General features: G+C 38.6%; 1 long non-coding RNA gene across 1 annotated transcript in view; it reads right to left on the reverse strand.

The window, feature by feature from the left end:
• Positions 1-5,592, reverse strand: part of LOC135972495 (uncharacterized) — a 69,515-nt gene extending 63,923 nt beyond the window's left edge. The window contains exon 1 of the long non-coding RNA XR_010588957.1: positions 5,381-5,592. This is a non-coding gene — a long non-coding RNA (uncharacterized LOC135972495). The remainder of the gene's footprint in view (positions 1-5,380) is intronic.
• Between the last annotated feature and the right edge of the window lie 6,808 nt (positions 5,593-12,400).

Consider the following 12,400-nt stretch of genomic DNA (forward strand, 5'->3'; position numbering starts at 1 on the left):
ACTCAAGTGAGAAAAAAATCAAATCATGAAAATATGTAATTTATAGAATTTTACAAAGGGCAAAAAAATGACAGGATAAATTGGTAACTACTATATTTGTATTAATGGAAATTATAAGACACTTAATGGCCATAATTTACAAAGAAGAGGAAATAATGGTTACACTCTGATCATGCAAATCCAGTTATGTGCGTGTGTTTGCAGCATGGGAGGCATTGATAAGGCCCTCAGAATCAAATATGTTAATAAAAGGTTTCTATATATTTGTTAAATGCAAGACTATTGCCTTAAACCTGAAAATTCTCTATCTGCAGCATTCCCACTGGTTTCAATGGGAGTCCAATTGGGCCTGATATTTTGCATGATAAAAGATAAATAAGTGCTGAACACGTAGTGACATTTAATACCTAGTGATGTATCTGATACAGAGACTAAAAGATTTAAAAAAAAAATATGCAGAATTTTTAATGAAAAACCATGATCCAGCCACAGGATTTCTTAAAAAAAAAAAAAACTACATATAAAAAAAGTTCCCAAAGTCTATATATTAAGCTGTTTGAGTGATCTTACCCTCTACCTTTCCATACTTTCCACTGTTTCTGAGGGGAAAAGAGGGGTGTTTTTAAGTTTCATTTATTTACTCAAATTTAACATTTTACTTAGGATCTGTCAATAATGGAAAAAAGTTTACAAATTTACTAGATTAATGTACTTACTTTGATGAAAAACCCTAACGCAGACACACTGCTGCGTCAAATCTAGTTTAGATTGTAATTTAATCTGGTTAATTACCATAGGAAACCACACCACTGTGAGCCCTGCTTTACATCAGTATGGGGCATCTATATTAGGAATTTGCAATACCATGACAACAACAGTACAAGCACTGCTAATGTAGATAGATACTAGCTTTCTAGTTTTTTTAGGTGTTTAACAAATATTCTTTAAGGGTTAGAGGGTTTCCCCTTTAAATTACTGCTAATTCTTCAATCTTTATTTCATTGAACTGGAGATGTCTCCAACACATGATCATTTAAGCAAAGTACCAAGTTTCCATAGTGTTCTCTGATAGGATAAGCTTCTTAGGTACAATCACTCTCTCTAAAAAGCCCCAACCTTACAGTTTTTACACGTGAGCTTAGTGCCGAGACCTGTCCAAAGGAAAAACAATCTTCTGCCCATAGGCAACTTTTCATATCTTGTGTCTCCAGCAATAGGTGGACCCAGGTGCAGTATGGTGCATCCAGGGGCATAGCTAAAATCAAAGAGTCAGGGATGTGCAAGGACCCTTTGTGTCAATGCTTTTACAAGTGAAGATAAAGAGCTTCTTTCTTCCTCTGCCTTTAGTGACTTTTCATGTCGGTGCTGCATTTGGCACAATGGGGCCTTGATCAGGGACACTAGGCTCTACTGTAATCACTCAAATACTATCAACGTGCTTCAGCCCTGAGGCACATACAGGAACTGATGGGGTGTGTGTATTTCTCTTTTCTGCTCACTCCTATCTAAAGAGAAAAAGTAGTAATGATGGCTACCGCCTCCCACTATTTTCAATTAGACTGAAGCCAGACAGCCAACTCAGGCAGGCAAAATGGCCACCTCCTGGATGCTATTTTTAATGGGTTGGAGAGAAAACCATGAGGAGACAGAAGTATGTGGGAAGTCATTTCCCCTTGAAGAAGAAAAGGAGATCTGGCTGATGGAGGTGCAGGGGGCACACTGAAAAGGAATGAGAGAAAATTGAGAGGTGCAAGGGAATAGGTGGCAGCAAAGGGAACATTACTGTGAAGGGGAAAACAGGAAAAATGTGAAGGCAGGTGGGCTGGGGATAGGAAACTATGGGAAAATGTGAGTGAAGGAGGAGAGAGATGGGCAGTAAAGGAGACAGGCTAGCAATGATCACTCCAGGCGGTGTCAGAAATAAATCAATGGGAACACCGCATGTCTGACTGATGAAAGAGTGATATAAGGAAGCATGCTCTTATCTAAAAATACTATTTATTAGATTTAAGCACACATGGACATAAGCAATAGATTTAGAACATCCCAAATAATTATCTAAAATCTGAGATAGTGTTGCGTAATTAGCAGCAGATCAGCAATGGCCGGTTGCTTCCCCACTGGGGATTATGGTGTCAGGAAAAAGTCTCTCAGGATAGCTTCAGAGAACTGCTCTATTAGCTAGCCTTTTTAGAACCATTTTTTACAAAACACATAGCTCATAGTGACTCCTACTGGGTCATCACCTCTAACTTCAATCAACTACTTATCAACAAAACAATCCTAACAATCTTGGCCATAATAAGCTTCTATATCAAAGGTGCCCAAACTCAAGGTCTCCATCCATTTATTTTCTTTCAATCTCATAATTTGTTGACTCTTTTCTCCCCTCCTCTCATTCTGATTAACAGAAAGTGCAAGCCTGCAGTATTTGACCTTGCCTCCAAAAGCCCTGCTTGTCCAAATTAACCCTTAACTATGTGGTGTTCTATTTTATTAATTTGTGGTGGCTGATTGCACACAATTAGCTTGATCAAACTCTGGGGTAACATACCCCTCAATTCCACAGTAACGGGGAGGAGAGGTTAAGATTAGGTAAGGGAAGGTCCCCTTTAAGCAGCCAGTAGGGAGGCCTGCTCTTTTGCTGTTTATTTTAGATTGAATTTTGATCCTGAAATTCTCACTGTTTGGAGAAAGGCAGCTTCCCTTTACAGGCTCAAAAAACAAGCAAACAAACAGAAGGCAAATTTAAAATAATATACATGTATTCATTTAAATCTGTTAATTTTTAAGACAAGCCTGGCATTTTGGAGGGCCTCACCTATTTTTTTTTTAATAGTGAGGAAGAGCAGTTTCTTATTTAATAAAATTGGTATACCTTAGCAGAATAATTACTGGAGTTGTCATTTAAGAGACAGCCCCGGGATAGCAAACTGCTTAAATCCATGTGTAACTGTGTATATGAATAGTTCCACTGAAGTCAGTGGAAATACATTTTTAGAATTACACACATGCTTAACTGCTTTGCTGGATTGGGGGGTCTTAGAGCATCCCCACCTTCAGAGATATGTTTTGGAAAAATAAAATAATTGAACCACATTACTTTCAGCAAAATACTCTCCAAAGCTAATCTCCAAAAATATTTTACACTCAACACCATCTATTAGTTCCGTACACTGAAAATGTAATACTTCATACAGAACTATTTCAAAGCTGTATTTGTCAACATGCTCTCTGGGGAGCCAGTATAGACATGCTGCAGAAACCCCAATAGTCCACCCCAATAGTCACTTGTAAATGCACTAAAGAAAGACTTGTATCATTTTTAAGAGGCAGAAAAATGTCACTCTCACTGTTACACACACACACACACACACCAAATGATCCATGTGCATTCCCCTTTTAAGGGGGACAGATTTCATGCCCATCAAAGCACTTCACTGTTCAAATTATTCATGTTCCTTTTTAAGGAGCACATTTATTCTGAAAGAACTGTAGTGCTCAAATGATCCATGAAGTCTTTAGGAAGACACTATTTATTCCTTAGGACCACCTTGCAGCTTAAATCAGCTATGCCAACCTCTGAAGAGGTTCATCTTGAGGCATTTCTGTACTCAAATGGTGATTCACATTCCCAAGTAATTATGGAATAGAATGAGAATTTTTTTATAGCAGCTTTTATATTCAAGGTAGCCCAAAGCATTTTACAGTAAAATCCTACTAATGCTCTGTGGGCAAATGTGGTAGCCATCATGTGTTCAGCAAGATCTTTCCTACGGCTTTGGACTCAGAACTGGTTATTACTGAGAGAAAAAGTTGACAAGAATACTCCTACTCTTTCTGAAAACTGCTATGGAAAAGTTACTATCTCCCTGTATTTTTTAAAAGAAATCAATTAGTGTTTATTATCCCCCCACCGATCTAGTCCTCTGGTCTCAGGATGTCTCTGAATGGTTTCCAGGTGCTGGGAGGAACACACTCCCCTCCATTAAACTGACATCTCTTAAACAAGCACTCAAGAGACTTGGCAATGGTTGCTTAACAGAGAGGGCTTGCTAATAAAGGAGGAGCAACAGCCTACTGAGTATCTTTGCTGCAGCCTCTCCGAACTAGAGGTTGCTTAACAAGAGCAGTCTTGCACAGATTTCTCAGTACTCTTTTTGGTTCCACAATGGATTAGGAAAAGAGTGAAAAGGGTTACACATCTGGCAAGGATTACATTTAGGCTTCAGTTAATTTAAATTTAGGCCCTCTCCAGTATAGGACTCTGACTAGGGATGACTTTACCATTAATGATCTTATTAGGGTCAGAACACAGGCTTTGTTTTTGGCTAAAATTGAAAATAAGCACGAGCAGTAACATTTCTGAAAGCATCTACTACTTCAAATACAAATGTTTCAAGTTCGCCATTATTTCATTTATTTATTATGCATCCCCTATGCAAGCAGTTGTAAACATGGGACCCTCTGCTTTGAGAGATTTGGTTTTGAGAAGGCACCATACGGTACAGTTAAAGTGATTTGTAACCATCCTTTCCATGGCAGGCCTGATCTGCCGCAGGCAGCCTTGACATCACGAGTCCAGAGATTCTTCATTAAAGTATGTCTCCCATCCAGCTATGAGACTGGATAATGTGGATGTTTGTTAATTTATAAACATTGATATAACATTTCTTGTAAAAATGAGAGACATTAGTATGTCATGCTAATGCACCATCACAGAATGCGAAAGCCACGCAGGTATGTTTTAAAACACAGGATTGCTATTGCCCTTGCTTAGACCAAAAGCCTAATTCTGAGAAGAGGGAAGTCTCTGAGATTCATAAGAAATTGATTTGTGGAGATGGATGATAGTGCCTTGCAGGAACATCTTGATCACAAAAAATAATGATAAAATTGTGAGTTACAGCTCTATAATATGGACAGAGAACATACATGCATGAGTGGTATCAAATCTAGATAGTGGTGGGTAGAAGGCTAAGTACACATTTTTATGTTTTACTGTATATTGTACTTATTCTATTTTTAAGAAAGATAAATTGCCAAATACATTTTTTGAAATCTGACATTGATGGGGACCATGTTCAAAATCTGGAATTTTAATTTGTTTCATTTATCAATATATTGTAGTTTGTTTTAGATTGGGCTGGACAATATATTGAAACTGAGTGCACGTCTTTAATTAAAATAGACGTCAAACCCAATCCCAGCCTCTACCAGCTAGTCAATTTAAAGAGTTTTAGATTAGATGGCCAGTTCCTCCCAAACAGGTCTTAACTTTCTATCTGGCAACTCCAATAAGGATCCCTAAGGAGATACACCTGTGTGACAGAATCAAAAGGTCCCACAAAGGCTACACAAGGAAATAGAATCTACTTACCAAAAGGTAGCAGATGTTGGTCTGTTGGGAAGTCAACTGGGAGCAGGGCTGCTAGCAGCAGAGGGGATGCCATAAGCATTGTTACAACCATACAACTTAGCAGCTTTGATTTTTCTTTTAAGTGAAATATTCCTGCTGCTCTTGCTTATTAGAATATGTTGGGGGAGGGGGGAAGCAAACAGTCTACCTTGCTCCTCTTTACCAAAATAATACTTTCTCTTAAAAATAAATAATAAAAAAGAGAGACCCTCATTTACAAGGAAGCCATTACCTTTTGAGGAAAAAATAGCAAAGCTGGTGGATAACTGCACCCAGAGGCAGCCAAGTGTAAAAGGAGAGAGGCTGATTGAGTATTCCTATTTTTAAAGGGCAAGTTAACATTTCCTGCTGCACATGCCCAGTTGGGTCTGCCATTGTTTCTAAAGGGCTATAGGCAGATATATAGTAAAAGTAAAACTTTCCACCTATAGAGGGATTTTCATCTTAGAATCTCAAAGCACTTTCCTAAAGGCAATAGCTGTTGCTATCTCTGTTTTACAGACGGGAAAAGTGAGACTCAAAGGTTTATTGATTTGCCCACGTTCATCCAGTGATGGTGTCAGGAATAGATCTACTTGCTTCTTTTTTCTTTACAATAGCGACTTCTGCCTTTGTTTAAAATGGAAGCCAGCTAAAAAGGACCCTTCAGGAGACCTGCAGGATTTTCATAAGGGGCAATTAGACCAATATAAAATAGACAAAAATGCTACATTGAGATCCTTTCAGGTGAATGAAGCTGGGAGGTCTGTATTTGTGCAGATGTTCAAAGAATCTATAGACTGTAACGCTATTTCATTTTGGGGTTTCTGTTTGTTTTTGAGCCTTGCATCTCATGTTTCCAGCACAATTTAGCAGTTTGTGGGATAAGAATAATTACATCCCATACTCTCTCGGGGGCTTTTTTCATATAACTAATAGATTATGAACCAGTATATCCCATAAAATCAATAACATGATATAGTCCCTTATTTAGGACAGTAACACTTGCTCCTACTGCACAATGAATGTATTGGCTATTAAATATTAATTGTGGTTAAAAAGTATCATCCCCAAAATGGTGTTTAAGCTAATTTAAATGATCCTAAGAGGAACAGAAACCAAACATTTATGTTGCAAAGGATTACAAAACAATTTTCCGTTCTATAGTTACAGTTTTAAAGCCCCAGGCGGAATGGATTGTAGGAATGGGAGAGAAAGCTGTCTAAAAGTAAAGATGGATGTTAAAGGAAAATATTAAATCTGATATTTTAACTTTTCACCTTGGGTTCTGGAAGTAGGGAGAATAAAATTAATTTACTCCTTGATTAAATAGTTATTCCTCTGCCTCTGCTCCCTGTCGCCCAATTGCCTCCTCCAGTTATAAGCCTAAGCATATTGTGCCCATTGTTTACATGAGAACAGAATGTGGATGAATGTTAGTGTAAGTGAGAGAACCAATTTAAGCCTCTCTTGCTTAAATTCCCAGTCATTGCATTGTACATTGTATCCTGGGGCAGAATTTGGCTCTAAGCCTAGGAAAAAAGGCTACCGTGTATTGCCAGTCAATGTTACTCTGCTCTCTAGCCCATCCCAACTGAGCCAGGGAATAGCAGAGCAAAGCTGAAGACAGTTCGTAACACCAGCCTACAAAGGGTAAGCATAGGTAGTGCTTAGGGTGACCAGACAGCAAATGTGAAAAATCAGGACAGGGGGTGGGGGGTAATAGGAGCCTATGTAAGAAAAAGACCCCAAAATTGGGACTGTCCCTATAAAATCGGGACATCTGGTCACCCTAGTAGTGCTCAGCATAGCTGTAGCTGTTCTCAAGCATATAAACACAATTCAGAGCAAGCTGAAGGTAGTGCACCAAGTGAAAGTGAGTGAAAATTTAAAAACTGAAAAGATTGGTAGTAGGCTGCCATAAGTTTTGCTTTAAGGAGAATACATCCTGAAAATCCAACACTTAGCAGCTAGTGAATAATCAGTCCATGTTAATATTCCAGGTTGTTATACAATGTATAATAGTGCCTGGTCACACACAATCATTGTCTTCCTCTTATGCTATTTCCTACCACCTCCCTGCGGCATTGCCTAATCTTACAGTTCTCTTAATTTAGACCGAATCTTGCAAACATTTAAGCATGTGAGTAACTTTACTTTAGGTATGTGTGCACTGCATTGAACTCAGCAGGACTAAACACAGGTGTAATGCTACGGACACACAGCTGCAGGATCAAGGCTTAGAGTGTCAACTAGCCTAGGTAGTACTCCATCTGTCTTTGTTCTGAAAAGTGTGCATGTGTGGAGCTATAAATAATAATTACCTAGGTTTACGATGTGCAATGCCTACATTACTATAAATACTGAGGTCAAGTTATCTAAGGAAAGTGGCAGAGTCACACCGTGAGGATGTGTATTTTTTTTTCTTTAAAACTATAGCAGGAAGCCAATCAGGAGAGGTCTTTTGTGCCCACTCGAGCAGGACAGAAACTTGCATTCCCATTCTGGGGGAAAGTCCTACATTTATTTATTTTTTTAAAATGTTCTGCAACAAAATTTAAACATTTGCAACTGAATTGGAATTTCAAATGTTTCATTTAAATCTTTTTGAAATGGTTCCGGGCTCCCTGAGTGACCCAGAAACCTGGGAGACCACAAGGCTGGGAGCCACGAAGCCTGGAAGTTTGGGCTCCTAAGGTATGTCTACACTGGAATTAGACTCCCACAACTGGCCCGTGCAGTTAACTCAGGCTTATGGAGCTTGGACTGAGGGGCTGTATAATTGTGGTGTAGCTGTTCGGATTCAGGCTGCAGCCCAAGTGCTGGCACCCTCCCACCTCACAGGGAGCTAGAGCTAAGCCTGAAAGCCTACGTTCAGTTCAACAGCCCCTTAGGCTGTGCCACACCAGCCCAGGTCAACTGCATTTGCCAGCTTGGGAGTGTTTAACTGCAGTGTAAATATATCCCCCTAAGACCTGCCAGGCAGTCTGCCAAGGAACAGGGACACCACAGCAGTTTCCTGATGGACAATGGAAATTTTTCAACAGAAAATTGATTTTGTAGAAAAAGAATGTTCCATCAGAAGATCATTGTGGTGAAAACTTCCTATAGGCTCCATTGATCACAACTTCTAAGGCAAAATTAGCAGACTATTCTATCCCTCTGATGTACTTACATGCCCCGCCCCTCATTATCACATCACCCCATTAGTAGGGAAGCATTGTTAAGCCCATGTCACAGATGGGAACTGAAGGAGTGAGAGACTGGTCAGCCCAAGGAAGTCTGTGGTAGAGAAGGAACTCTGCCTGATTCAGAGCAAGGAGTTGAACTTCAATCTTCTACAGTTTAGGTATGTACCCTATCTACTGGGCTATTCAAAATGCTGGTGCACTAGTCTCTCCTTCTCTCCTGTTGAAGCTGTTCCACTTATAAAATATTTATTGGAGCAGGATCTAGAACCTAGGTGAGTGCTCTAGCCTCAACAATCTCACTCTGGCCCAGTGAATATTTAAGTAGGTCATAAAAAGTGGAACAGCTTCAACAGGAGAGATTGAGAGCCCTCCTCAGAGTACCTAATGGCCTGGTGGTTAGGGTACTCTCCTTGGTTGTGGAAGATCCAAGTTCAAGTTTCTGCTGCAGAGCAGGGATTTAAATCTGTTTCTCCCACATCCTAGGTAAGTGCATTCAATGTTACTGGACATAAGGGAGGTGACAGGAGCTCTTCTATTTTGTGAATGGTGCTTAAGTCCCCTTGTGGATCTAGCCTGGAAGAAATGTTGTGACTGAAAGTATTCAGCAAATTCAGGAATAGTTTTGGGTCAACCGAATTGCATTTTTAGGTGAATAAAGTATTAATCTGAAAAATTTCACCCAGCTCTAGTTGGTATACTAACGGTTAGTACACGGCTGTCCAAAGTCTGCCGTTCAGTTAGCTTTGGGGAAATAAAGTTACTCACTTGTATTGTATTACATTGAACAAAATATTTATGGGTGCAGTTTAGTGGCAAATTAGGAAAAAATAAACCCTATTAAATAGCGATTAAAGCACACTTTATTGTACAGCAATATGGAATAGACAACACGTGGTTCTTTTTAAACATATGTAGAAAATTACACCGTAGTTGGAATGATCTGTAGTTTTGCGGAAAAACAACTAGCACAAACACCACAGTTCTTGCTGTCGTATTTGTAAACAGAATAAATCAAAGTTTCAAGACAATTGTTTCACTCTATAGGACATGTTTATTTTATTGCACACTTTTTAAACATATAGTCTGTAATTAAACTTGGCACATAAAACTAAAATTCACTGAATCTGCTCACTATACAAGTATGAAAATAAATCTCTATTTTAAATACTTAACTTTATATTCCATTAGAAGTTTGCACAGCATGGGTTTATACAAATGTTATTTGTTAGCTGATCATTTAACTACTAACTTCACATATATGCAGCTAGTGGGAAGTTAATTATCTCTCTCTCTCTAAGGGCTGAAAATGTGAGTGACAGAGCACTCTACCACTTTCTGTGGCACAAATTGAACCTAAAATACAAGTGGTTTGGGTTTAAAAAAAGAAAAAGAAAAAAGAAAAGAAATGCCAGATAATAGTGAAACAAAACAAAAAAACCTTCAGGCTATGATGTCAGATCTAAGCCAAGCAGCATTATGCCTGTCCCTGCTTGGATGGGATATCTTTACTCAAATACCTCGTGCTGCAGGAAGTGATGTTGATAGTTTCCTCTAACTACTAATCTATCACCTACTGTATCAACACCTTGGGACATGGTGGTAGGGGACATTGAAATTGCAGGAGAAATGTAAAATGAGATCTTAATCACTAGTGATGATCATAAATACCATGGACTGTTGTTTTTTGTCAGAATAATTAACCCTATTGTCCTCATCAAATTCCAATGGGGATAAATACATTGTGCCTACCACAACATCCATCTGATATGTCAGCATTGGTAGTCTTCACTTCCTGTACTACAATGTATAATATTGCTATGAGTGTTAAACAGGAACCACGTTTAACCCCAGAGGTAGCTACACTTCAGAATATAGGCTGCATAGCCCTAGCCCCAGCCTCTCAAAAAGCTTTGTACAAGGATCTCCTTGTGAACAGACCTCTATGCTGGCACAGAACCCCACTGATGGAGTTCTCTGCATGGGTTCAAGGGTCTGTCCACATGATGCTCCTTGCAGGATTGCCACATTAGTTTTGTAATGTGGTTTGGGATCTTTTGGGATAAAGTGTTCTCTATGATCAACAGTATTTGCTAAAATAAGAGGGAATTGTTCAATGAATATGAGAGAAGATATGTTTTAAATATGGTTTCAAGCAGTTAGATCATAACTACGCTCTTGAGTAGGGGAAATAATACAGCAAATTTTAATAAGCAATTAAATAGTGCTAAATAGATGAGAGACCCCCTAGAAAAAAAATCATTTGATCACCTGGATGTTTAAAAGCGTCCCACAAAAATTATTGCCTCAAAATATGTTTAACGTGTGACCATTAAAAAGGCAAAGACAATGAAGGACGAAAATAATACTTGTGTGTCAAGTGCATAAAAAAATCTTATTTACAGATTCTGTTGGAAAAAAACATGAAAAGACGTTCCTTTAAAAATAAATATAGTTATTAAGATAACATCACCACTAACTAACAAAACAACTTTTGTGCAATAAATGAACAGTTTTAAGTATTGAACAAAATCATAGAGGAACACAAATACACAATAGTGCAGACATGCCAGAACATAAATCTGCTGTTTGCTGCCATATGTTTTAGGCAGTAGGCAAGACAACTTTTCAAAGCAAAACAAAAGAAGGACCTTATATAAACACTAGCTTTGTTTTTGTTTTTAAAGGCAGATATTTTAGCTTCTAAAATTAATAATTTCATTCCAAGCCCTCTTATTTTACCATGAATGCCATCTCATATTATGCCAATTGTCAGACTTGATAGGGGCGATCATTGCAGGATTTCTAAATAAGGCCTTGATCCTGCAAAGTGATTCATGGGAGCAGACTTCTACACCTGTGCACAGCCCTCACTGAAGTCAATGGAGCTCTGTATAGGAGCAGTCTCTGAGTATGCATCATATCGTGGGAGAGGGCCTGAATCCATGTGTTTCTAATAAATTGTGCATATATTATAATCAGTATATATATATTTAGGCCCAAATCCTACAATTGGTTACAGTAGCACAGATCCTTATGCTTGTGTGGAGACTCACTGAGTCAGCAGGATCCCATCAGGGCTTAAAAAAACTGCTCTTGTGAATCTAATTGCAAAAGGGGCTTATAAAATGTAACTATGACAAGAGTTCTTCACACTGCTATGGCCAGTGAGCAAAATTCTGTCCAGAGCTGCACTCTCTGCAACTCCATTGCCTATAATGAGAACAGAATTTGGCCCAGTGACAGAGGATTTTCATTTCAAAGCCCTTTTTCTAAGAATTTATAAAAGTTGACCATAAAACACATTCCAGGATGAAACCTGGCTGATACTATTTTGACCATTACACTTTTTTTATTTTTAAAACAATTGTTTCAAGGTGGGTTTGCTTAGCTATAGCTCACACACATGCAAAACAAAAGTCACATTGTTTAAAAAAAAAAATAGATTCCATTTATAAATTTTGGCAAAATCCCTAGACACACACATCTGGTCATTAAAATCAACAAGAACTGCCCAAGCCACCAGTCCCACAGAGAGAACTAGATGGTCAGGCTACTGACATTCCTGACTTCAGCTGTACTCTGTACAGGCACAGGACTCCACTTGCATGGTTTTCTTTCCAGAATTAGGGCATATCATGTTAAATAAATTTGGAAAAGCATTTACTGCACATGCACACAAACTACTTTCCATATGGAGTTCGGACCTGTTTTTTTAAAAAGAGTACATCCCACAAATGCCTGTTTACAGGACCCAGATCTACAACGCCAAGAAGAAAATGTCCATCTATTGGGTATGTAATGTCCTACTTTA

Source organism: Chrysemys picta, chromosome 6, assembly GCF_011386835.1.
Source record: "Chrysemys picta bellii isolate R12L10 chromosome 6, ASM1138683v2, whole genome shotgun sequence".
NCBI lineage: Eukaryota > Metazoa > Chordata > Testudines > Emydidae > Chrysemys > Chrysemys picta.